Here is a 23,881-nt window from a genome sequence, read left to right as displayed (position 1 = left end):
ACAGGGTGCCCGAACATGAGGCCCCCCCACCCCAGGCCTGAGAAAGCCGCCTGCTTTTGTCAGGTGGCTTTTCTCAGGCCTGGACCACCCAACCGGCCAAGGGTAAAATCCCCGTGCTGGTGGGCAGGAGCCCTTAAGTGGCCGTTAACTGGCCACTTAAGGGCCTTGATTGGCCTGGGGAAGACAGGCGGGCTGGTTTTCACCGCTGCCGCCCCACGTAAAATGGCTGCAGAGGCAGAAGCATGTCAGGAAGGGCCCTCCGAGCCTCCAACTCCATTTTATGCCCCCCCCTCCCCCAGCATTAACCTAGGAGTAGACTATTCCTAAGTACATCCTTGTATTTAAAAAGAACAGGACAGCACTTAAAATTCACATCAATTCATTCAAATTCCTATTCTTAGTGGACTTTTTGTGTGTTGATTTATGCTGGGTAGGGACAGTTTTGCATGGTGGACGTGCCCACTCGGCAATGGTTTGGGTATATCACAATCCATTTTATGTTGGACCCTTACAAGAGATAGAGACACAGGTGGGAGAGGGAAGAGATCGAGACAGAAGTTGCTTCAATACAGGTTTCGTGTCATGCTAGGGCAAAGTTCACAAATTCTGGCTGGTGCCAGAAACACACATTTTATTTTAAACTGAGTCCTCTTCGCAGGCATTCTTCATGAATCTGGCAAGTTAATTTATGGTTGCTGCTGACACAAAACCAATACAGAAATAACTAGTGACTTTGAGAATGGAATTGGTCTTCACCAGTAGTGCAACATGCTCTGATCCAGAAGAATAGAACTGGAGCCAATCATTACACACTTTTATATTTATTTACAGAGTTATACATTACAAGCATATCCCTCCGAACCCAACAATCACAGCTTTAGTCTGTGCCTTTTTTATAGGGGCTCAGGTGAATCCCTAATTAATGCCCACCACCAACATACAATTAAATACAAGTAACACAATATGTGCTAATAGTGAATTGCAGCTGGTTTTACTATGTTATCAATTTCTTTTCCTTTCAGTTTGAAGGAAAATAAAATCAGATACTGTGTAAAACAGGTTGCTGATTCACTATGAGTGTGTTTTGTGCTACTGGCAGAGACTGATTTCACCCTTTTTCATTCCATTAGTCAAGGTGGATTCAGATCTGGATCCAGGAGGTGAATTTAATAGTTTCCCTAATCCACACTGTCATTAAATGCCATATTTCACTCAATTTCGAAAGCAGATTTATTAAACTTTGCTTTTCTTGTTATTTGTCTTTTGTTGCTTGATCTGGCTATTGGCAAACTTCTGATTTTCAAAGATATGACATTTGATTTAATATTGAAGTAACTGATTTTCAAACAGTTTGTAGAAACGCTTTGTTGCCTTATGCACTCGATGTAGATAAAGCATGTATAATAGAATCACAGAGAATTGTTAAAGCGCACAAATAGGCCATTCGGCCCATCAAGTTTGCACCGGCTCTCCGAATGAGTATTTCACCTCGTGCCACTCCCCGCCTTCTCCCCATAACCCTGCACATTCTTATTGTCTAATTCCTTTTTGAACTACTCAATTGAACCTGCCTGCACCACATTCTCAGGCAGTGCATTCCAGACCTTAACCACACGCTGCGTGATAAAGTTTTTCCTCATGTCGCTTTTGCTTCTTTTACCAATTACTTTGAATCTGTGCCTTGTCGTTCTCGATCCTTTCACGAGTGGGAACAGTTTCTCCCTATTCACTCTGTCTAGAGGATTAAATTAGAATACTTCAATCTATTCTTCAAAGACTCAGGAGTGATGAGATGAGGTTCAAAGGACTCCTGGCTTATTTAAGTATTATAATATATCGGAATTTTAAAACACCAAACAGTTCAGCCAAATAGAGTAACATTTAGTTACTTGGCAGTATAGAATTTTGGTATTGTTGAAAAAAAAGACATGCTGTCGAAGCTTTTTGCCTTGCACTCATCAGGACAGATGCAAGAATGCCAAATTTCAAAGGGAGCAACAATTTATACTTTGTGAGAAAAGGGTGTTGATTGGTTGGCAAGTCAACTCTGATTGGTTTAGGCTTTGCCTTGGAGAATGCACCTGAGCACGATTGTTCCCCAGGCTTTTGTTTAATTCCAAAAAGGCGCAATGGCTGGACATGTTCCTTTTGCCTGCGGAGGACCAGTCCCTCATATGAATATATGTAGCTTCTAGCAAGTGTATGTGAGCCACATTGCAAGCCTGACGGATAATCTCAAATTGGTTATTTGTGTAATTCTTAGCACACTCAGGATTGTTCAGCAAGTGCTGTCGAATCGCAGAATCACATCAAGCATAAGTGAGCCACATGCAAAAGTAACATGTCCAAGCGTTGTACCTTTTTTGAATTAAACAAAAGTGTGGAGGACAATAGGTCGCAGGTGTGTTCTCCATGGCAATGCCTCAACCAGAGTCGACTTGCCAACCGATCAATACCCTTTTCTCATGCAGTATAAACTGTTGCTCCCTTTGAAATTTGGCATTCTTGCATCAGTCCTGATGAGTGCAAGACGAAAAGCTTTGGCAGCATGTCTCTTTTTTCAGCAATACTGGAGTAACATTTATTTTCCCATTCAACCAGTCTAGGTTTGACATCATACTGTGCTAATCCAAGACAGTAAAAGCCCATCTCTGTAACCTCCTCCAGCCACCAAAATTCCTGCACTATTCCAATTCTGGCCTCTTACACACCTGGATTTTCATTGCTCCAACATTGGCAGTTGTGCATTCAGCTGTCTATGCCCTAAACTTCTCTGTCTACCTCTCTCTCCTCCTTTAAGATGCTCCTTAAGACTTATACCTTTGGCCAAGCTTTTTGACACCGATCCTAATATCTCATGTGGCTTGCTGTTAAATTTCATTTGATAACGCCCCTGTGAAGCACCTTAGGACATTTTACATTATAGGTGCTGTAGAAACGCATGTTATTGTCGATACTGGTCTGTTTTAGATATGGCTAATTATATGAACAAATTATAAATGCATTGTTCAGTAGTGTCAAGATAAAGGAAGTGTTAGAAATGGCATTACTACATACAGATTAACTGTTGCATTTGCCTACAAAGCAACCATGACTACACTTCAAAGGTGACCCGTTGGCTGCAAAGGTGTTTGGGATGTCCTCAGGATGTGAATGGTGCTATCATTCTTTCCAGTATTGTACACAATGAGGGTAATTTTCAACTTGGTCTTCAGGGCAATAACCTGGATTTAAAAAATCAGGCATGTTCAAGCGGGTGATCTGCTTTCCCAGATTACTGCCCAGGCAGTGAAGTTGAAAATTAGCTCCAATAATTTCTATGCTTTCATGCTGTGATAGTATATAGCTGTATGTTCAAATATAACTTCACTATTTTGTGATTCTAAACTTCAACTGCGTGTAAAAAAAACTTTCATATTGTTGTCCATATAGTCATAATTCAAGGTGTTCCAAGAGCCCTCACATGGTCACATCTGTAACATTAACCTACCTTGCAGATACTAAATCAGCGATCTGTACATTTCCAGCATTTTGTGTTTTGATTTAAATTTCACAGATTTTTTTTCCTAGACTTTTAGATTAGATTAGATTAGAGATACAGCACTGAAACAGGCCCTTCGGCCCACCGAGTCTGTGCCGACCATCAACCACCCATTTATACTAATCCTACACTAATCCCATATTCCTACCAAACATCCCCATCTGTCCCTATATTTCCCTACCACCTACCTACACTAGTGACAATTTATAATGGCCAATTTACCTGCCAACTTGCAAATCTTTTTTTTGGCTTGTGGGAGGAAACCGGAGCACTCGGTGAAAACCCACGCAGACACAGGGAGAACTTGCAAACTCCACACAGGCAGTGCCCAGAATCGAACCCGGGTCCCTGGAGCTGTGAGGCTGTGAGACATGTTCTGCTTTCACCAATGATTCCTCACTGGGATCTATATTAAATGAGTCAGAACACTTCTCATTTTTAAAGTCAATTCATCTCAGAGCCAACAACAAATATTCAATGCAGTTGGTCGACTAGAGTCGGTAAATGTATTTCCACCAACCCTGAACTGATAATATCCTTAGCCTTCATCTCTGGGCAGCATAAAATACTTTGACTAACATATGTACCTGGTGGTTCCCTGCATTTTTGATTATACTGTTCAACTGCAGTCAACATTTGTAAATTAGGTGTTATGGGATATATAGTATGTGCAGAATCATAGAATCATACAGCACAATATGAGACGACTTGGGCTGTGCCAGCTTTTTGAAAGAGCGGTCCAACTAATCCCATTCTCCTGCTCTTTCCCCATAGCCCTGCAAATTTTTCCCTTTGATTGATCTAGTTCCATTTTGAAACTTGCTACTGAATCCATTTTCACCACCCTTCAGTGCAGTCCTTTCCTGATCATAACAACTCACTGCATAAAAAAACTCATCTCACGTCTGGTTCTTTTGCCAGTAGACTGAACAAGAAGATTATCCAGAATTCTTTACTGCCCTATCACGCAATATCTTTCAAGTATAGTTCTGTAACGTGTCTTAACTATAGGATAAAGAGAAATAGCTGTTGCAGAGTTCAGTCAAGATTGATTCTTTTGTCCCTTGGGCAAAAGAGAATTATTCTATATTCCCTCAAAATGCTTTATCACGTCGGTAATAAGTAAAAGAAATTATTGTTGAGTGCAATGTCTCTTCTATCTTATAACTCCAAAAGCTGTTGGGTAACACAATGCTTCAAGAAAAATTGGACAGCACCAAAAGCGAACTACATTTGTATATAGAGTGGTTATTGACCACAAAGAGTGTCCTTTAGGGAAAGGATATATGAGAAAGTCTCTGACTCCTGAGCCTGTACTAGTCCGGATGAAGATTGTCTTCTATTTGAATGCTGAAACCACAGATCATTTTTCACATTCACAAGGTTCTTTTAATAAAACCCATTACACTTCTGCCTTTCTTGTGCTGGAGCTGAATCTTGCCAGACACACTTGACATTCAGTTGGTTAAATCTAGCATTTCAGAACAGATGCATTAAAGTCAAAACACAAATATTCAAAATTAAATACAGAAATATCAGAACTCAAGTTAACACAAACCCTAATGGATTCTGGGTTCTTGGGGATGGAAACTTTTACCCATAATATATGCATCAGATTATAGCGTGTTTCAGATGACTTTGCTTCCACAATATTTCACTTATTCATTGGGATAATTGTGACAGAAAAGACTAAAGACAGCATAGAAGATAGGATAAGGCAGCGATTACATTGAGCATCAGTTACCACAAGAACAAGGAATACAAGTTTTTAATTTTTTGACATGTTACTAATGGTTTTTTGCTTAATTTTGGATACTCACCACTTCATACCCAAACTCTGAGACCAACTAACAGGCAGAAGGCAGCAAATGAAGATATGGGGCTCTCCAGTTTTCCCTAAATCTTATTCAGCACCTCCTCTTGCAATCTGGATCACACTATATGGGGAATCGCAGACAGAAACCCACAACTCTGTGGTATAAAATTTCCTGCTCACACCACTGCGCCTTTTCAGGATATTTATATTCACATATTCATCTTAATTTTGCAATGCTTTTTTTTCTTTTCTCCACATCTTTTGGTCTCTCATGAGTTCAGGTTGATAATAGAATTCTAGGCTTATCGCTCATGAGGCATAAAATAATAAAAGCCAAGAAGTAATGCTGAGCCTACATAAAACCCTAATAATTTAGTGTACCATGTGCATTATTTGGCTTCACACTTTAGGACAAGTATTAAAGACTTAGAGAGGATACAACACAGAATAACTAGGATTATGCCTAGTATGAGGAAATATAAGGAAAGATGCAGTTTGCAGGGCAATGTAATAGAAGCTTTTGAAATTATGAAAGGATAGTTCATGGTAGATAGAACCAGATTGTTTCTATTAGTTGAGAGGTCAAGAATAAGAGGCCATAGGTACAATATTAAATGTAAGAAATTAGAGAACAGGGCAGGAGAAATTTCTTGACAGAAAATTGGGAGGCTGTGGAATTCACTTCCAGAGTTAAGTCAAGGCAGAAAATACGTCAACATTCGACATTAAATTGGATAGGAGGATGATGGAAAAGGGTTGAAAGGATATGGGAATAGGGTGGGTAGATGTGATTAGAACTATTTGTTTATGTGGAGGATAACTGTTGCCATGATTGTTGGACCGAATAGTCTGTTTCTGTGTTGCAAGTTCCTAGTATTTCTATGTAGATGATACTCACAGCTCTCTGACTGTTACAACAGACAGATTAACTGCATCCAGGCCTCAAGCAATGTTGAAATCCTCCAAAGCAAATATGGGATACCAATCCATATGCCTCACTATCCAATTCATTCTCCCTCCATCCCGAAGGGAAGCATCAAAGCTAATCTATTGGCAATCAATGTGGGGGGATTTGTAAGTGTGATTCTGTGCCCTACTATTTCAATAGCATCAACGATTATTCCATCAATTTCAATCACTTTAACTTGGGAGGATTTTTACCCATGTCATATCTTCGCCATGTAACAACAAATAATTATTTTTATCCTTTGGAAGAAAAAAAATGCACTCTATCTCCTATGTTATAAGTATTGAGATCACTCTTGGAATACCTCATCACAAAGAATGGAAAACCATAGGTTGGCCTGTGATGCCACACATGGTATGTTCTTGACCGTGGTCAGTATAAGAAAAGAAAATGGTCAGCAAAGCCCTAATTCCAAAATAGAGAAAGAGAAAACTGCACAATGAGTCATGCAAGACTACTCTCATATACATCCCAAAAGGCATTTAAAGAATGGTTTTGGAAGTGTTAGTTGCAAACTGCCTGTGTGCACACACTCTTGAGGAGAAATGGTGGATGCGACAGGCAGGATAGAAGAATGGACAAAGAATAGATATGTCTCGTGGAGCAGGAGAGATAAAACTGTAAAAATGCAGGAGAGAAGTAAACAGGAACTATTAAAATTGTCATATAGAATGACTGCATATTTAAAAAAGGATTAACAGATGCTTTACATGACCTATTATATTGTGTACATTAACACAGCTGTATTTTGTTTTCCACTAACCAAGTTAGGCCAAGCTAGAAAATTGTAAGGGTTGAATTGGCTAACATTTGTTGGTGTCTTGAGCAGCCACCAGTCTTCTGCAGAACAGAATAAATTGTAGCTTTTACAATACAACATCTCCCAAGGTTTAAGTTATGTTGCTTAGCTATTGCTTCACAGATGGCTGTCTGTATGACCAATCTCAGCAGCCATAATCCAGTAAACAAATTTGAAAAGTATTTTCCTGTTTCACACTGAAATGCTATTTAGTGTTATTGCATTCTCTAGCATTGTATCCATAGAAGAATGCTTCAAGGGCCATGGTAACCATTTTTTCCATTAGTCTCATCCTACCCAATTACCCAACTTCTCCCTTCTCCAAAATAAAATGGAGAATATAATCCAACATTTAGCAGGAAGCCACCTCAAATTCCCAAGTAAACGTAGATGTTAGAGGGGATTGTTGCATTTGGAGAATTGATCATTAATCCTTAAGCAATTGTCTATGACTTTGACAAAAAGTCAATTCAATTACACATTTTTATCTTGCTCCCGCTATCTTGATCTTTCTTGGATTTGTTTTTCTTTGAAGGTAAACACACCTGGGGATTCGTTGTTTACTTGCTGCTACACATTAGTTAATGGTAATATTAAGGTACCCATGTCAAATATCATATTGTAAGCCAATCATAATATAAAGGGAGGGTCAAAGGTCCTATTTGCATTAATACTTTGGAAAACACCTGCTGTGGTACTGAAACAGTCGTGTAACTTGTGGATTTGAGATGCTGTTTTACTGAACATAGAATGTTTCCAACAGATATTTTGCTAATAATCTGACAAAGTCAGTAAATGATTTGATGGGATTTTAAATAAATCACTTGTGCACTAATCAAAAATAGTGGGCAAAAATCTTGCAGCTGCGCACACTGCTAAGCGCAGCATGGAGTGAATTGAGCCAGTTGGTTGGGACAACTGGTTTGACGGATTAATTTCTTCATACCTTGCAAGGTAGTCAGATATTTGTGACTATCAGGAATATGGGCCTACTTGTAATAAAGTCTCTGTGCTAACACAAAGTTACTCTTTTAACTTGCCAAGTAGCATGAGTGTAGTGATCCAGGTTATCATGCACTTGTGGCTTCTCACTAATGTCAATCGCCAGAATTTATATTATTGATTCCATATTTGCTTTTAGCCACTTCTCCTCTGGAGTGAAACAGTCCACAATTAAATTCTCATTATGGAAAGTAATGCACAGTAGAGCAGGGTTAACATATAAATACTGGGCTTTCCAATACAAATTGAATTTTATGCCAGCACATACAGTATTACCCATATTAATTTTCCAAGCTATGCTGGAGATAGAATAACATGACTAACATTATATAGTTTTGCGATGTTCTAAAAGCACAAATTTGAAATTTTGTTAAGGCACAGCATGATTTGATTTCTAACACTCAGATTCCTAAATCAATATATTTTAACAATCTTAAAGTTAACCCTGAAATATAAGACAGAATTATTCTGCTGCCTCAGTTCCACTTTCTGCATCTATTTTGTTACAAATAGCACGTCCTTGTCAATTAATGTAAGATTTCTGACACTATCATATCGAGCATTTCTTTGTTTTCTAAGTGACTAAGTCCCGCTGAGATCTTGCAAACCTTCAGAGACATCAATCTGTCATTACATATTCTACCCTCCTCCTCCAGATGAGAGAACATGAGGATCACCTGCCAAGGAAAACACTGAGGGGAATTGAAGAAGTCTATGAGCAGCCATTACACTTCAGTGAGAAAGATAAAATAGGCAGAAACTGTAAATGGTGGCACACATTGCTGTCCAAACCTCATACACAGTGTCACGTCTGCTCCACATGAAAGATCCCTGGCAAAGCTGCAAGAGCAGAAATGAAGTACTGTCAAAATTTAACATCCCTCTTCACTATATTTCTGTTGTTTTTTTTAAGCTTAGTTCTGCAGATTTGCCGTACCAGGAACTGAGTGGTCTTGAGGATTAGCTGAGAGGGACCCACAAGAAGCTTCTATTTTCCTCACAAAACTGGTTCTATTCACATTTTACAACCCACTTATGTGTTAATATAAGAAAACTGCTTATTCTAGCCTAAGAATTATGAAAAAAAAATTCAGAAGTTTGGGTTTCCCATAACTCCAAGTCTGCTGTGACAAGATGGCAATGATGTAGCTGACGCTTCAAATTCAAACACAGCAGAGGCAATGGGTAACAATAAATCAAAACCTGGTCAAAGAATCCATTGCAATTACTAATCAGTTTAATTGGAAAATGATAACAAGGCAGAGTGGATCTGGCTAAAGCATCATTTTTTCAGCATTTATTCCAAAATTCAAATGTTCCTGGTTCCTGCACATATTCTTTAATCTGCCCTTTCCAGTTTGAAGCCCTCTCCACAGGGAAAGCTTTGCAAGTTATTCTTAAGATAACAATGCATCTTGTTATTCTTTATTGTCTCAATTGCTGGAAAACGAATGGCGATTTCAAGGCACCCACCATTATTAGTGCATAAAAAGTCCGGCAATTTGTGGTGAGGAAAAGATACTCCATGAGTTGCAAATCGCCAAAAGTTGCTGAACTATTTGCACCACTCCGCCTTTGACCTTGACAAAAACAGAAACTCACTGTCAACCGCCCCATGAGTGTCAAGCAAGTGAGCATCAAGAAATTGCTGGAAATGCATGGTAAAAGTGACTAAATCTCATCACAAACATTTGGGGCTGGTATTTCTAGTTATAAGGACCCTGTTAATAATGTCATTTACTTTTGCTGAAAATAGAGACATATTGTCAAAGCTTTTCGTCTGATTGGAGAATGCACTAGTTTATGGTGATTGACAGTTACTACCAAGCTTTGTTTGAAATTTTAAACAAAATTAATTGACAGCCATTTGCTGGTTCTTTCCTCAGGGCAATGCCTTGACCAATCAGTGTCAAGCTGCCTAGCTTAAATTTCAAACCAAGCTTGGCAGTTAACTTTCAGTCACCATAAACTGGTGCATTCTCCATAGCAACGCCTCTACCGATCATAGTCCACTTGCCAACCAATCAGCATTCTCTTCTCATACAGTATTAAGTTGTTGCTTTCCCATACATTGGTATTCTTGCGAATTGTCCTGATGAGTGCAAGACGAAAAGCTTCGACAACATGTCTCTATTTTCAGCAATACTTAAGTTCTGTACCACCAAACGGCTAATGTCATTCTGACAAATTCCTTGTGTGAATCACATTTCGATTCAGTAGGCACTAAACAAATGCAATTATCTCTAGAACCAAGGAGAATTGGAACACAATAGCTAAAACAAACTTAATTGTTTTCAACATCATTTACTTTCGGAGGGATATGCTTTTGTATTGGATGAGGTAATGATGATGGTGCTGGATCCGAACAGACACAAGTCTGCACTCTGGGGCATATCATATTGCAGCAGATGCTGTACCTGCCACAGTATAATTGTCTCCCCCACAATTATAAAAATAAATGTTTATTTGTTAAATTCCAAAATGTGAGTTTGATAATGTAATGAAGTTATCGTATACATTCACTGTGCAAATAAAATTGACAAATATATTTGGCAAGGAAGCTTTCAAAATAACAGCCTCTTTAAATATCAGCACAAAATGTTGGCAGAGATTTCAATGATCAAAATTTTATTAGGTAAACATAGATCTCTCTTTTTTATTTCTCTACTGTACAAGGGATGCATGATGCACTTTGTAACATCATTTTATGGAACAACTACTAACTCGTTAGATGGTTGTTTTAAATGTTGTGCCACCCCTTCCTCCCCCACCAAACCCCGCTCCCCCCCACTACCAATGTATTATATCCTGAACAGTAATCCTATTTACATCAATCTTTCTAATTCCTCCAACTTCATTGAAACAATAATACTGTATTCTTTTAATCCATCATATTTTCAGGCATTGCATTCTACAATGACAGATCATGTCCCAAAATAGCAAGAGTGCAGTTCTGCACACAAAATTTGCACTGACCAGTCACTACACAAAGTTGCTGCCCTGTCACTGGTTTCAGGACATAATAGAAGAGTTTTTTCATCTAATCTCTTATTAAACTTCTTATTAACGTGGTGCTCAATTTTCAAAAGGCTTTGTACTCCACTTTTACTTTCCCTAAACAGGTACTGGAGCAGTATGACAGGAACTGATGGCAGATTCTTTGGAAATTGAGCCCTATTCATCAAATACTTCTGTTTGAACATTGTGAAATTGAGATAGAATCCACATCACACACATAACATACATAGAGACTTAAAGGATTTTTGTGCAGGTTTATTCCCCCCAAAATATGAATTGAATACAAAATATCACTAAACTCAATTTGGAATCTGACTATTTGACAAGTCTGTAAACCATGTTACCTGCTGTAGACTGAGCTTCTACCAGCAGACAGTGGAGCTGTAATACACCAGAGGGAGATTGAAGCCTGGAAATTATATTCTGCAATATTATAGTTTAAATACTAATGGTATTGGTAGCAAATCCATTTGTCCACTATTCTAATGTTAAAATAGGGAACAGTGGAATTTGATACAAATATGATAATATCAAACAATGTCATTTGAAGGATCCAGTAGCTTATAATCAAGGGCATACTTCAACAAAATAATCTATCTGTGATATGGTTCTTCAGTTCTTTCTTGGAAGTTATAAATAACATGTGAGGGGAATGTATTTTGAGCTTCATAGCATGTTTTTCAAAAAATAATGTTTAATCTTTCTCAGGTAGCTGCTGCAATAAGGTCTTCTCATTTCATGCCAAAAGAATCTTTCTACATTTAAATTGTTGTTTTTAAATGCATTACACATCCACAAAACATTCCAAATAGTATTTTAAATATTTGAGAAATGCCTTATAACACAGAAAAAGGAAAAGTGAAAAGCTGCTGCTCCAGGTTGTAGAGTCGTCACTCCACGACGCACACTAAAGATCTGTGAACCATGAGGACCCAGTTCCAACTAATTGCATCTTTGACAACCAACACCTCATAGGATTCTGAAACAAAAACAAGAAATGCTGGATTCACTCAGCAGGTCTGGCAGCATCTGTGGAAAGAGAAGCAGAGTTAACGTTTCGGGTCAGTGACCCTTCTTCGGAACCTCATAGGATTCTGTTGTCCTTCTATGACTCAGCAGTTAGATGTCAGGTAAGCTCCCCGTGCTAACAAATTTTATTCAGTCAGCCCAAGGCCATTCAGTATGGAGTTCAGATGTTTCTGTTCTGATGAAGGGTCTCCTCTGGAAAAATTAACTTGTCCTCTCTTTTTCCATACGCAAAGCAACGTGCTGGGTATTTTCAGCATTTCCTATATTTTTTATCCTGATTTGTAAGAATCAAGTTTTTAAAAAATAAATCTGTACTTAACTACAATATAAATGGTTAGTTTTACATTCACACCTTCTACTATCCAAGTATTCGTATGCTACTAGCCACATTGGTGCAGGTTTGGTTCTGCTATCACTCAATCCGTACCTTACATTTGTCAGCCTCACGCACTCCCAGCCTATGGTTGAAAGCCAGTGCAATTAAAAAAATGCCAGCCAGCACCTGCAAACAAGTTTAAAACAAACAGATATTATGGCCGGCAATTCCAGGCCTTTTGAGGATGGGCTGGGAGGTGGGAAGGCTGGCAAAATGGTGCAGCAAGGTGTCAGGCAGAGTGCCCAACATCTTCCCAAAATCATGCCATTTTTCCAGTGACGGGAATATTGGCAGATCAGCCACCCACCAGGAGGCCAATTGAGCCACTTAAGGGTCACTTCCCGCTTCCGCGCTTCGGCGTGAAACCAGGTAGCCTCACAGCAGGCTCAGAGGCAGGGGAGGGATCTTGGCCTCCTTTTTGGGCACTCCATGGTCCACAGAGGAGCTCCCTGGCAGCAATGGTACCACCAGTACTTAACAAAACCCCCCAACCCTGAGCACCAGGGCCTGCCTGCCTGGCACAAGCATTCCCCAACCCCACTACCCCTCTTTGAGACGCTCTCTCCCTATAGCTGCAGCCTCAGCAAGGCCACCACTAGCAGTGGCACTGCTGAGACTGCAGCTGCTGGCCCTCCAATTGGACCATCAGTTCTTGGCGGCAGCCCGCCGCCCTTAATTGGACAGCGGCCCTGGCAGAGAAAAGTTAATTGGCCACCACGGGCATTATGCCTCCCTGGGTCCCACAGCTGGCCGAAGCAGGGTAACCTCCTGCTTTCGGTCTCAGTGCCAGGACTTGCACCATCCAGTAAAGGTCAGCCTTATGTGTTCTACATTCTACAGAATACAAAATGTCAAATATGCACGACAGTAACTGAATCTCAAGATTTTAATTATCAAATTTTTGGCACTTGATTTATGCCATCAGAAATACCAAATTTGATTTCTCTCTCACTATAAGCTATTCGTTTTTATTATTCGTTTGTGAGATGTGGGTGTCATTGGCTAGGCCAGCATCTATTGCCCATCCCTAATTGTCCTTGAGAAGGTGATAGTGAGCTGGCTTCTTGAACTGCTGCAGTCCATGCTGTTAGGAAGGGAATTCCAGGATTTTGACCCAGCGACGGTGAAGAAACGGCAATATAGTTCCAAGTCAGGATGGTGTGCGGATTGGAGGGGAACTTGCAGCTGGTGGTGTTCCCATGCATCTGCTGTTCTTGTCCTTCTAGGTGGTAGTGGTTGTGGGTTTAGAAGATGCTGTCGAAGTAGCCTTGGTGAGTGCTTCTTGTAGATGGTACATACTGCTGCCACTGTGCGTCGGTGGTTAAGGAAGTGAATGTTGAAGGTGGTGGATTGCATGCCAATCAAGCAGGCTACTTTGTCCTGGATGGTGTGGAGCTTTGAGTGTTGTTGGAGCTGCACTCATCCAGGCAAGTGGAGAGTATTCCAGCACACTCCTGACTTGTGCCTTGTAGATGGTGGACAGGTATTGGGGAGACAGGAGGTGAGTTATTCGGCACAGAATTCCCAGCCTCTGACTTTGTCTTGTAGCCACAGCAGTGTTGTGGCTGGTCCAGTTCAGTTTCTAGTCAATGGTAACCCCCAGGATGTTGATAGTGGGGGATTCTGCGATGATAGTGCCATTGAACATCAAGAGGAGATGACTAGATTCCCTCTTGTTTGAAATGGCTATTGCCTGGCACTTATGTGGCTCGAATGTTACTAGCCACTTATCAGCCCAAGCCTGAATGTTATCCGTATCATGTTGCATCTGCACATGGGCTGCTTCAGTATCTGAGGAATCGCGAATGGTGCTGAACATTGTGCAATCATCAGAGAACATCCCCACTTCTGACCTTTTGATTGAAGCAAGGCCCTTGATGAAGCAGCTGAAGATGGTTGGGCCTAGGACACTACCCTGAGGAACTCCTGCAGTGATGTCCTGGGACTGAGATGATTGACCTCCAACAATCACAGCCATCATCCTTTGTGCCAGGTGTGACTCCAACCAGCGGAGAGTTTTCCCCCTGATTCCCATTGACTCCAGTTTTGCTTGGGCTCCTTGCTGCCATACTTGATCGAATGCTGCCTTGATATTAAAGGCAGTCACTCTCACCTCACCTCTAGAGTTCAACTCTTTTGTTCATGTTTGGACCAAGGCTGTAATGAGGTCAGAAGCTGAGTGGCCCTGATGGAACCCAAACTGAGTGTCAGTGAGCAGGTTATTGCCGAGCAAGTGCCGCTTGATAGCACAGTCAACAACCCCTTCCATCACTTTGCTGATGATTGAGAGTAGACTAATAGGGTGGTAATTGGCAAGGTTGGATTTGTCATGCTTATTTTCACAGGACTTGATTGGGCAATTTTCCACATTGCCGGGTAGATGCCAGTGTTGTAGCTGTGCTGGAACAGCTTGTCTTTGGGCATGACAAGTTCTGGAGCACAGGTCTTCAGTACCTTTGGCGGAATGTTATCAGGGCCATAGCCTTTGCAGTATCCAGTGCCTTCAGCCGTTTCTAGACATCAGGTGGAGTGAATTGGATTGGCTGAAGACTGGCATCTATGATGCTGGGGACCTCTGGAGGAGGCCGAGATGGATCATCCACTCGGCACTTCTGGCTGAAGATGGATGCAAATGCTTCAGCCTTGTCTTTTGCACTGATGTACTGGGCTCCCCCGTCACTGAGGATGGGGATATTTGTGGAGCCACCTCCTGGTAGTTGTTTAATTTTCTATGACCATTCACGACTGGATGTGGCAGGACTTAGATCTGATCCATTGGTTGTAGAATCACTTAGCCTTGTCTATTGCATGCTGCTTCCACTGTTTGGTATGCAAGTAGTCCTGTTTTGTAGCTTCACTAGGCTGACACCTCATTTATAGGTATGCCTGATACTACTCCTGGCATACCCTCCTGCACTCTTCACTGAACCAGTGTTGGGTCCCTGGCTTGATGGCAATGGTAGAGTGGGGGATATGCCAGACCATGAGGTTACAGATTGTGGTTGAATACAATTCTGCTGCTCCTGATGGCGCACAGCACCTCATGGATGCCCAGTTTTGAGTTGTTAGTTCTGTTTGAAATCTATCAGATTTAGCAAGGTGGTAGTGCCACACAACACAATGGTGGGTATTGTCACGAGGACCCCCACCTGCCAAGAATGAGGCATATTTTTGTCTCATGAACATTAATTTTAAACTGTTGCTGGAGTGGAGAGATGAGCGGTTTAAAGAGATCAGCAATGGCTGGCAAAAAATTTGCATTCTAAGAGAGAGTCGCCTTGGAAAAGACAATGGGAACTGCTCACTGATTCAATTAACAGAGATTGGTCTCGGCAATGGTGATCCACATCTTGTCGGTGTAAGAGACAGCACTACACCACACCACCCCCCACCACCACTGACAGCTTCGGAATCCACAAATGCAGGAGTTTGTTTAAAAAGCGAGTCACACAACTAACCTGCTGCATCAGGTCTGGTTTTGAACTGCTCACAGGACAGCTTGGGTCAGACTGCAGATTGCAACTGAACTTGGAACAAGAGTCTCTCTTACTGTCTGGCTCTCTCTCTTTTACTAATCTCCGGATCCACTGAAGTCATTTAAACCTCAAGAGAGAAAAGACTCCTACATCGAAACAAGTTTTAAAGTGTGCACTGGGCCCCAAGGAAACGGCAAGACTTACCAGCAACCAAAGACACTACATCGCATTCAAAGGACCGTAAACAGAATCCCATTTGAAACTATTGCCTCAAACTTTTCCCCTTTATTCTTTCTACTTTTTCTGTCTCTATCTGCGTATGTGTTTATCACATATGCATGCTAGCGTGGTTGCGTCGCATATTCGTAGTCATTAACCGAATTAGAGTTTAAGATTGATAAACTTCCACCTTTCTTGTTTAATTCTTAGAAAATGTGTCTGATTGATTTCTTTGCCTTACAATTGGAAAGCAGTGAACAAGGATTCACTGAGGCGGAACTAAAAAAGAAACGGTGTTTTTAAAATTAAACCATGTTACGGTTAAACCAGGCAAAGGCTGAGAGGGAACCCCTGGACCCCTTTCTCACTTGGTCGTAACAGCATCCTCAATGTGAAGACAATGTGGGCGGCGCAGTGGTTAGCACCGCAGCCTCACAGCTCCAGCGACCTGAGTTCAATTCTGGGTACTGCCTGTGTGGAGTTTGCAAGTTCTCCCTGTGTCTGCGTGGGATTTCTCTGGGTGCACCGGTTTCCTCCCACAAGCCAAAAGACTTGCAAGTTGGTAGGTAAATTGGCCATTATAAATTGCCACTAGTATAGGTAGGTGGTAGGGAAATATAGGGACAGGTGGGGATGTTTGGTAGGAATATGGGATTAGTGTAGGATTAGTATAAATGGGTGGTTGATGGTCGGCACAGGCTCGGTGGGCCAAAGGGCCTGTTTCAGTGCTGTATCTCTAAACTAAACTAAACTAAAGAGGACTTTGTCTCCACAAGGACTGTGCGGTGGTCACTCCTACCAATACTGTCATTGACAGATGCATCTGTGACAGGCAGATAAGTGAGGATGAGGTCAAGTATGTTTTTCCTTCTTGTTAGTTCCCTCACCAGTTGCCACAGACCCAGTCTAGCAGCTATGTCCTTTAGGACTCGCCAAGCTCGGTCAGTAGTGGTGCTACCGAGCCACTCTCCGTGACGGAAATTGAAGTCCCCCACCCAGAGCCCTTGCTACCTTCAGTGCTTCTTCCAATTGGTGTTCAACGTGGAGAAGCACTGATCCATCAGCTAGGCAGGGTGGGGGGGGCAGTCGGTTGTAATCAGTAGGAGGTTTCCTTGCCCATGTTTGACCTGATGCCATGAGAGGGTCCGGAGTCAATGTTGAGGACTCCCAGGGAAACCCCCTTCCGAATGTACACCACTGTACCGCCACCTCTGGTGGGTCTGTCCTGCCGGTGGGACAGGCCACACCCAGCGATGGTGATGGTAGTGTCTGGGACATGTCTGTAAGGTATGATTCCGTGAGTATGATTATGTCAGGTTGTTTCTTGACTAGTCTGTGGGACAGCTCTCCCAACTTTGGCACAAGGCCCCAGACGTTAATAAGGAGGACTTTGCAGGGTCGACAGGGCTGGGTTTGCCAGTGCCTAGGTCGGTGCCGGGTGGTCCGTCCGCTTTCACTCCCTTTTCTTGGACTTAGTAGCAGTTTTATACAACTGAGTGGCTTGCTAGGCCATTTCAGAGGGCATTGAAAAGTCAAAGACATTGCTGTGGGTCTGGGGTTGCATGTAGGCCAGACCAGGTAAGGACAGCAGATTTCCTTCCCTAAAGGATATTAGTGAACCAGATGGGTTTTTACAACAATCGACAATGATTTCATGGTCCCGTAAGACTAGCTTTTAACTCCAGATTTTTATCAATTGTATTCAAATTTCACCATCTGCTGTGGTGGGTTTTGAACCCATGTCCCCAGAGCCTCTGGATTACTAGTCCAGTGACATTACTACTATGCCACCACCTCCCTAGAAATACATATAAAATAGGCTAATACTCGCTAGGCTTCACACACACATTGTTCCACTCTTGTTTCAGCAAAATCCTGCCAATATTTTGTTGTAACCTGCTGCAGCTAGCTTGTACTTCAGTCCAAAATTACTCAAATCACCATTTATATTTCTGTTGCTGACTGACAATTTCAACTGTCTGACATGTCAGATGTCACAACATCAAATTTAAGATTGCAGTAGTGCATCACAATAAGCTACATTACTTGTGTATTGTTTCCTTTTGATTTACATAACTTTCCACTTATCATTTTCATAGATCCAGGCAGACACACATTGTGTAGTACAAGTTACCTTGTCCCTCAGGATTGTTTTTAAAATGGCAGCTTCCAGCTCTTCAAAATGTATCATTCATAATTTATAATGGCTGCAGACGATTGATTCATATAATGACTAAAGGTCAGAAAGAATGAAGTAGGTGGTGCTGAAAGGCATGGAAAAGAAAATCATGATTTTTTATTGGATATTCCTTCATATTTTCAAGTAAACCTGTTGCACCACTGCCAAATGTTAAGTACAATTTTGCAGAAACATTAAAACAAAGAGGCAGGATTGCTTAGAATCATTATTTGGTCACAAGATAGTACGGCATCCTGATGTTACTAGGTTTCAGTGCTCACCAGGGAGCCGAAGGGGCTCTCCACTCAACAACCACTTCCGTGTCAGTGCTCCTCGTAGTGAGCCCAACATGCAGCAGTCACTCCTACATTTGTTTACTCAGCTGACAAGCTATTTTCTGTCCTTAACAGTTCTATTTTTGAGAAATAATTATAGAAAGAAGGGGATTTTGATAAGTTCATCATCTGAATATTTATCAACACTCAAAAGCGTGTGTGCTTCCTGCTAAATCGGGCTGTGTCAGTGCTAGATTTATGGGAATCCATAGCACGCCCAAGTGAGAAGATGATTGAACAGGAAATTGCTTTTTGTTGATCGCTTAGTACTTCATAACATGGCTCTTGCAGAGAATCAATTAAAAACCTTTCTTTCTCTTATGCTCTGACTCATACCAATATGCAATTCAACTCTACCGCAGGATGGTTTGCATTTCTGATAGGCAAATAGCACCAACAAAAATAAAAAATAAGACCTGAAATTACAGGTAAACTAGACTGTCCTTAATCTTGCTGTTGAATCCATTTCCTTTCTGATTTCTGTCCCTTATCCCGTCCTCTCCAAAGGCAACGACAGTTCCAAAGGCAGCAGTTATAAATCAAATTCCTCCCAACAGAAGATATTTCATAGGAAAGTGTTCTGAATTGAATACTCATTGCATTTCATGGTGAAATTTGTTCATTGCACAACAAAATGAATAAAGAACATTCTCCTTTAGTATGTATTTACTGCCATTCACCACAGCAAACCATATACTGAAAATGCAAATATCCAGACAACTGCATGAAGCCACGATATCAGCAAGTGTGCGAACACCAGCTTTGCCAGATCATCATCGACAATAGTGACTTTCATGTTTAAATATTTTGCTCAAAACATCAGATTCATTGCTAAACATTTCACGGCAACTGTAGTGGCTTGATGGAGATCCCTTGTGACAGGTGAGCGTGTAAAGCAGCTGCCAAATATCCATTCTTTGTATGTACTGAATCTACAGTTAAGCTGATTTTAACTGCTTTCTTTTTTAAACAGTCAAACCTGAATGTATTACACATTGGGTTTCATAAAGACTGCAGGGTCGAAACTGGTATGGGATGCACCTGTTTATTGATGGCAATCTTCCTGGCAAGTTCAGCAGTAGTATGCCCACTCCCAATATGCACCTGTATTCAAGCCACTGCTAAAGTTGTCAGGTCCCCATTTTTTGCATGGTCACCTGGAATTGTTATTAAGCCCTTCACTAACATTTGGAAGTGGTCTAACAGCTGTTCTCAGGATCCCTCGGGGAAATTTGTTTCCGATGAGTGAAGCAATTCTGAGTGGTCTTCTGGCCTCCCGATTGGGATATGATATGTTGCCACCCACTATTGGGACACAAGGTGTTGCCACCCCCTTGGTTACACACCTACCAAGAACCTGTCTCCACCCCCTCTGACTCACACATGACTTTTCACAAAGCACAAAACAGGAAAAAAGCAATGCTGTGCACTTCATTGTGAAATCCTTCTACACAGCGTCCAGTCAGGCTCCTGGCTGCTAACTCAATCAATTTCTACAGAATCTTCCAGCGAGTCATGTGCTTTTCCATACACACAGCCTTCCAAGCAGCTAGACAGTTTTGATTCCCATTTAATGGCACAATCTGTTAATGCTGTTTCTATAGCAACAACGACCTATTATGGCAAATGCTTTTATCTACTTGATATACTTTTACTATCAGAATATGGGATCCAACAGATACGCGGCTTAAAAGATCTGGTGCTATGATCTGCCCACCTGCATTTCACATCTCTTTGTTTTTTCTTTCCTTTATTTGGTTTCTTTTGTCACAAGGGCTACAGGAAGTGGCAAATACTCTGCTGTAATATTTGTATGGTTTCCTTCACAACAGCTGTAAGTATCTGCATCTAATTTATAGGTAAAATGCTTCTGAAAATTGATACGTTTCTACCAAAAGTTGTCAATCCACCATCTTGCGAATCTCTTTTTGATTCCAGTCACCTGAATACAGGAGCTGCAATCAGTGATCTTTGAATTGTGATTTGCAACATCGACCAAAATGTGGGGAAGAAAAAATGAAGTTACTTTGATCTATGCAGAAGCATAAGCTTGAAGCATTATCTACTGTTGTGATTGGTCCCTTGCATAATGTGTTCGGAATGAATTCATGTCTAAAACATTAAATTCTCTTCTGAAAAATCAGGACACTGATATTATAAATGATTGCAAATCTGAGAATTTGAAGTTGAATTTTGTTCAAGGTATTAATGAAATTCAACTATTGTCAACCATTAGTTAGACACAAGCTGCACCCAAGCTGATAGCTAAAGGGAACTGGGGAACACTAGAGAGAAAAAACATAACTAAGAAATGGCCTTCTATAATAATTCCTGGTCAAAGATGTGTCTTCCACATATTTGATGAGACAGAACACCTGGGAACATAAACACACTGATGTGGAACTGTACATTTCAGATTCATGAACATAGTCCCCTGATACTAGGTTCCCCGTTGTTTTTTTATTAATACGAGAAGGCAATGTGTTGTTACATGTGAAATCCCTCTCCAAGAACAGGAATCATTGGGGTATGTAATTCTATATTGAAGCCTCCACATAGACACTTAAGTATGCATCCAAAGCCACACCCAAAGGATAAAGGGAAAGCTGTGATAACTGCAAGAATCCCAGAAAATATAGAAGAGAGAAACGCAAGAATGCCTGGCATAACTTAAAGCCATAACAGATAACTTGACATGTCTAGAGCAAAAACAATCTATCCACCCACACCCAGTTGGATTGAACTGTTCTAGAGGAAAAATACAGGCAGCTGAAAGATGCCCACTGGTGCAAACAATTCTATTATTAACTGCTCAACAACAACTTATATTTATATAGTGCCTTTCACATAGTAAAACATCCCAAGGCACTTCACAGGAGTGTTATCAAACCAAAACTTGGCATGGAGCCACATAAGGAGACCAAAAGCTTGGCCAAAGAAGTAGGTTTTAAGGAGCTTGTAAAGGAAGAATGAGAGGCAGAGAGGCAAAGAGGTTTAGCAAAGAATTCCAGAGCTTAGGGCCCAGACAGCTGAATGCGCGGCCGCCAAAGATGCAACAATTAAAATTAGGGATGCTCTAGAGCCGAAGTTGGACGAGCACAGATATTGAGGAGGGTTGTGGGGATGGAGGAGATTACAAAGATAGGGAGGGTGAGGCCATGGAGGGATTTGAAACCAAAGGTGAGAATTTTACAATTGAGGCATTGCTTAACCAGGAGCCAATGTAGGTCAGCAAGCACAGGGGTGAATGGGACATGGCGCAAGTTAGAATATGGGCAGCAGAGTTTTGAATGACCTCAAGTTTACAGAGGGTAGAAGCTGAGAGGCCAGAAAGGAGTGCACTGGAATAATCAAGTCTAGAGGTAACAAAGGCATCAATGAGCTGAGCAGGGGTGGAAGCAGGTGATACAAACACATGAATTAGGAGTAGGCCAGTCAGCCCCTCGAGCCATTCAATAAGATCATGGCTGCTCTGATTGTAACCTCAACTCCACCTTCCCTTCTACCCCCGATAACCTTTCACCCCCTTATCAAGAATCTATCTACCTCTGCCTTAAAAATATTTAAAGACTCTGCTTCCACTGCTTCTTGAGGAAGAGAGTTCCAAAAACTCACGACCCTCAGAGAAAAAATTTCTCCTCATCTCTGTCTTAAATAGGTGACCCCTTATTTTTAAACAGTGAGCCCTAGTTTCAGATACTTCCACAAGGGGAAACATCCTTTCCACATCCACCCTGTCAAGACCCTTCAGGATCTTATAAGTTTCAATTAAGTCGCCTCTTACTCTTCTAAACTCCAGTGGCTACAAGACTAAAAGATGTTACAAAGGTGGAAATAGGCAGTCTTAGTGATGGCACAGATATCTGATCGGAAGCCCACGTCACAGCCAAATATGAAACCGAGATTGCAAACAGTCTGGTTCAGCAAGGGATGAAGTCGATGGCTAGGGAGCGGAGTTTGCGACGGGGACTGAGGAGAATGTCAAGTTTATGTAAGATCTGCCATTATACTTCCTTTTTGATAAAGCATTAGATAGTTGGCTCAGGAAATCTTCTTCTCCAATCAGGGAGGATGGGCAGGATGACTCATCCATTCTGTCAAATGAAGGATTTCTAAGTCAAGGGACAATGACATGGGTTACAAGGGTTATTCAGTCCTTGGATTTTTGAGGCTGCAGCAACCACAGGAACGGAGAGGAGACATACGAACATATGAAATAGGAGAAGTAGGAAATAAGAGTAGGCTGTACGGCCCCTCGAGCCTGCTCCACCATTCAGTACAATCATGACTGATCTTCTGCCTCAACTCCACTTTCCCGCCTTATCCCTATATCCCTTGATTCCCTGAGAAGCCAAAATTCTATCTATTTCAGCCTTAAATATACTCAACAATGGAGCATCCACAACCCTCTGGGGCTAGGCAATTCCAAAAATTCACAACCCTCTGAGAGAGGAAGCTTCTCCTCATCTCAGTCCTAAATAATCGACTCCTTATCCTGACCCGGGAAGGCTACTCCCCTGGTCTCTCACTCTTACCTGGAGATCCTGCTGCAGAATCTGAGGTGAGCTCTCTAATGTACAGGAGGAAGAGGGCAGCCTCCACAACCAAGCATGCGAGGATGGAAATGGACAACAAAGTCAGCAGCACATGTGTGGTCCCTCCAGCCTGGAGACATTACACCAAGAAGATCCAGGATCTCAGGAGGGTATGACAGGTGAGTGACATAACACTTGCAGGTGCCAAGTATATTCTTCCTTAGATAAGGAGACCAAAACTGCACACAGTGCTTTAGGTGTGGTCTCACCAAAGCCCTAAATAATTACAGCTAGACTTCCTTACTCTTGTACTCCAGTCGTTTACAATAAAGGCCAACATGCCATTTGCCTTCCTTATTGTTGCTGTACCTGTATGTTAACTTTCTGTGCTTCTTGTAGGAGAACACCCAAATTTCTCTGAACGTCAACATTTAAAACTTACTCACCTTTTAAAAAATATCCTGCTTTTTCATTTTTCCTACCAAGAAAACTCTTCTGTTCTCCATCTTTGGACTGAATTCTAGAAATGAATGGCCGCACATTGGGGGTAATGTTCCTAGGCAAGGGGAGGCAAGCTTGTGTTAAATCC

At 41.4% G+C, this 23,881-nt stretch overlaps 1 protein-coding gene across 1 annotated transcript in view; it reads right to left on the bottom strand.

Annotated features, from left to right (window-relative positions):
• The window catches only part of cacna1ba (calcium channel, voltage-dependent, N type, alpha 1B subunit, a), a 621,742-nt gene that overhangs the window by 379,088 nt on the left and 218,773 nt on the right, over nt 1-23,881 (bottom strand). The gene's annotated exons all lie outside the window — the stretch shown is intronic.

This window comes from Heterodontus francisci, chromosome 32 (genome assembly GCF_036365525.1).
Source record: "Heterodontus francisci isolate sHetFra1 chromosome 32, sHetFra1.hap1, whole genome shotgun sequence".
Lineage (NCBI taxonomy): Eukaryota > Metazoa > Chordata > Chondrichthyes > Heterodontiformes > Heterodontidae > Heterodontus > Heterodontus francisci.
Note: the sequence above shows the minus strand (reverse complement) of the source record. Positions and strands in the feature narration are given on the sequence as shown.